Raw genomic sequence first — 4,422 nt, 5'->3', positions numbered from 1 at the left:
CCTTCTGAGGCTCAGACACCCAGAGCCAATGAGGCACATCAATTGGCCAGTGGTATTTATCGAGCGCTTACTGTGGACAGAGCACTGTACTGAGCACTTTGGTGAGTACAATACAACACAGTTGGTAGACACATTCCCTACCTACCAGGAGCTTCCGGTCTAATTGGGGAGACAGATATTAAAATAAATTCTAAATATGTACATAAGTACATATTGAGAAACACTGTGGTCTAGTGGATAGAGCATGGGCTGGGAGTCAGAAGGACTCGAGTTCTAATACCAGCTCAACTACTTGTTTACTGGGTGATCTTGGGAAATTCACTTAACTTCTCTGGGTCTCAGTTACCTCAACTGTAAAATGAGGATTAAGACTGTAAGCTTTACAATTAGAGAGGGAGAATGGGTACCTTCTCCCCATTTTACAGGTGAGATAATGGAGACATAGAGAAGTTTAGGGCACTTTTTATTCACTCCTTCTTCAGCCCCACTGCACTTACATCAATATCTGTCATTTATTTATTTATTTATTTATTTATTTATTTATTTATTTATTTATTTATTTATTTATTTATTTATTTTAGTATATTAGTGTCTGCCTCCCCCTCCGCACTGTAAACTCATTGTGGGAGGGGACATAGTTACCAACACTGTTATACTGTACTCTCCCAAGCGTCTAGTATTCTGCTCCACACATGGCAAGTGCTCAAAAAATATGACTCAATGATGGATTGATTGATTGATCAAGGACACATAGAGGCAAGAGGCTGAGCAAGGATTAGAACCTAGGTCCTCTAATTGCAGGCTGCATTCTTTCAGTGAGGCTACATTGTTTCCCCTAGCTGCATCCTTGGAATGAAAGGATTACATATTTGTTTGTTAATTTCTCAAACCTCCATTTCTCAGGACAAATCATTTTACTCTGACTTCCTCACTTGACCAAAATCCTATTTTACAAGAGACCTGCTCTCCCAATTAAAATCCTTCCACTTCCCTGATATTGAGGCACATTCACCATACACATCGAATCATTGAGTTAAAATAACCTGGAAAAGGGGGAAAAGGGCTTAGTGGAAAAAATAATCAAGTCAATTAAGGAGTCCTGGCTATAAGACTTATTTTTACCACTGCCTAATGAGTACCATTTAATGCTCATTTCCAATAAGACAATAATAATATGTACCTATAGCAGAGAAGCCTAATGGCATTTAATTGCTTAATTTGGCAAAAATTGTCTCTCTGACTGCCAGTTTACACCTAGACTTCTCAGTTCCCGCAAGCCTCTGGTGCCTTCAGTACTAAGGAAAAAAAGAAAATGATAATGAAATGTGTGTATGAGAAGCATTATGGCATAGTGAAAAGAGCATGGGCTAGGGAATGAGAAGACATAGGTTCCAATCCTGGCTCCCGCCATTTGCCTTCTGTATGATCTTGGGTAACTTCTCTGGGGCTTAGTTTCCTCTTTTACATAGACTGAGACATTGCCATGTGGGGAAGAAGACTGTTTCTTATCTGATTCTCTTTTTCTCTACCACAAACTTAGTTAATGCTTTGTACTTCAGTCACTTAATGGTATTTATTGAGCGCATACTATATACTCACTTGGAAGAGTACATAGAAAGAATTAGTCAAATATAATAATAATAAAATAATGTAATCATTCCAAAAGTCATTCATCACTCTATCTAGTTATGAATATAGGTGACAACAATATAATAAATTGCATACCATTCTCCCCCTTCACAGGATCGCACCTGGAGGGTTTCCAGTACCCTACTAGTCTTGGATACGGGAGGGAGAGTCAAGCAGAGGCATACTCATTCCATTCCTAGCTGGAGCAGTGGCTAGGGAGTAGAAGGCAATCCGCTACAAGTAAAAACTCAGCTGTGGTGGGCAGCAGTGGCATGGGAGAGAGTCCAAGGTAGAGATTCAAGTTTACTGTACAGAAGAAGGCAATGGTAAACCACTTCCATATTTTTACCAAGAAAACTCAGTGCTCTGCACACAATAAGTGCTCAACAAAAACAATTGAATGACTACACTACCAGAACCACTGCAGATGGAGAGTGGGGAGTTCTGGGAAAGATGTGCCCATGGAGTCGCTACGGGTCGGAAACGATGGCGTAAACCAAGATAATACTATCCTTGCCAAATAATTATTATAGTAAATGCTTATTCTGCCCAAAATCAAGCTCCTTTTTCCATAATGAAATTCCCACTACGAACTTATATGTTTTTTCAAGGTAAATGCATAGGTGGATAGTTCACCCTCATCCCTATGGATAGTCTCTATGCTGCCCTTCAGGCCTGTTAAGAGTAAAAATACCTCGAAACCGGTTTGAAGACTGCAAAGAACTTATTTCAATAATTGCAATTGGTGTCACTCTTCACAGCACACCAAAATAGTACCTGGCCCTTATTTTCTCAGAAAAAAACACTGTCAATTCTGCTTTAATCAAAGAGGATGGGGAAAAATTGCTTTAATTAATTCTTGGGTCTCATTAATGTAGAAATGCTGCTTAGTCAGTTGGAGGTATTGTTTTATTCCTCTATTCTAAATCTATCTGTGGTTTCCCATTCTACTATATGACTCGATCAATCAAATAATGGCACTTATTGAGTGCTAACTTTATGCAGATCTTGGTAGAGCATAATCCAACAGAGTGGGTGGACCGCGATCCCTGCCTCAAGAAGTTTTCCATCTAATGGAGCTGAGAGGCCAAGTATAGCTTGCCCCAAAGGAGAACGGACATGTGAGTGGCTGGGTGTAGGTGGACTGCCCTTGGTCGCACAAGAAAAGAACAAGATGGACTGTGATGAATCTGGGAAGACTCCCTCAAACTGGACACTAACACCCAGAAAGACCCCTGCTTACACTGGGGGAAGTCCTTCGGATGTCTTAATCACTCCTAGGAGACCCCAAGGCAGGACAAACTCTCTTGGTGATTTAATCCTGAGGTAAGGCCCAGAACTATCCATCTCAGGGAGTGGAAGGCCAACATGCAAGAGACTGCTGTTCTGGTTACTAAGGACTTAAAAAGGGCTGCACACTGTCCAAGTCTGGATCTTTTAGACTCTAAGCTCCATTTGGGCAGGGAATATGCCTTCCAACTCTCTTATATTTTACTCTCCCAAGTGCTTTGAACAGTGCTCTGCATTCTGTTCATGTTCAATAAATACCAATGACTGATTGATCTCAGCTGGTCCCAGCTCACAGGCTATGGGTGAATGCTGAGAGTATGTGTGTGTGTATACGACAAGAGGGAAGTGTGTGTATACAACATGGAAGGCTCCAAGGCTTGCCTCTCTTCACCTTTCCTCTTCTCTCCTTACAGGGACTGAGGCTTGGTTTGTTTCTTGGCACGGGCTGAGGAAAGGGGAGGCCTGTTCAAGGAGAAACAAGGTAAGGGTGTCGGATTTTCTCCTCGGTCCCAGTCACATCAAGTCCCTGAGAGGAACACTGGTCTGCATCGCTCTGTCTTGAGTGGATTCAAGTCTGCTCTAGTTCCTTTTCCTTCCCATTCACTCTTACATCCCATTTTCTCCTCGTTCCAGTCTTGTTCATCCCTGAAGGAGTCCTAGCTCCACCCCTACGTAAAATTAAATAATAATGGTATTGGTTAAATGCTTATCATACGCCAAGCACTGTACTAAACCCTGGGTAAATATAAGGTAGTCAGGTTTGACGCACACCCTGTCACACTCGGGGCTCATATTTATAGTAGGAGGGAGAAGAGGTATTGGAATCCCCATTTTACAGATGAGGAGACTGGGACACAGAGATGCTAAGTAACTTGTCCAAGGTCACACAACAGGCAAGTAGCAGAGTTGGGCTTAAACCAAGGCCTTCTGGCAATCAGGCCTGAGCCCTTCCACTAGGATAGGCTGCTTCCCTGGATATCTACCACTGAAAGGACTTTTCACTCTTTCCCATCTCTTGTCTCAGTCTCTACCCGTCTCTCAGCCCCTTTTTCCCCTTACCGGTCTCATCTCATTCATTTAGCCCCCATTCTTGCCTGTGCTATTAAAGTTCACTGAAAAGTCTGTTTTGCAAACAGTGGTTATCTAAGAAACTGGTTATCTGCACCGGGAGCTCTTTTGGATAATTGGAAAAAAAAAAAACATTGGCTAGCTGAACATATGGCATATGCATGCATGTTCAAGATAGACAAACCCAATTTTGTTTTGTTATCTGAATTAGCCTCAGTTTCAATTCATTTAGATAACCAGTTTTCTTCGTATCCTGCTTTGAAGCATGCTTTGTTATTTTCATTCACTTCTCTCCCATAATATCTTTGAATTACCATTCAAGTAGACCTTTGTGGAAATGGGCATTTTTATATCAACTCCAAGTGGTTTTGACTGCAGGCTTCTGATTATTTCTTGTTGCCCAGGAAAGCGAATTGGGCATTGACTGGGGCAAGA

General features: G+C 41.7%; 1 non-coding gene across 1 annotated transcript; it reads left to right on the top strand.

Moving 5' to 3' along the window:
- Positions 1–1,733: 1,733 nt before the first annotated feature.
- Positions 1,734–1,871, top strand: LOC114817114. Its single transcript, XR_003764964.1, has one exon. It is a non-coding gene; the product is annotated as a small nucleolar RNA SNORA7 (small nucleolar RNA).
- The last annotated feature ends 2,551 nt before the right edge of the window (positions 1,872–4,422 follow it).

Source organism: Ornithorhynchus anatinus, chromosome 15 (genome assembly GCF_004115215.2).
Source record: "Ornithorhynchus anatinus isolate Pmale09 chromosome 15, mOrnAna1.pri.v4, whole genome shotgun sequence".
Taxonomy (NCBI): domain Eukaryota; kingdom Metazoa; phylum Chordata; class Mammalia; order Monotremata; family Ornithorhynchidae; genus Ornithorhynchus; species Ornithorhynchus anatinus.
This window is presented reverse-complemented; position numbering and strand designations above follow the sequence as displayed.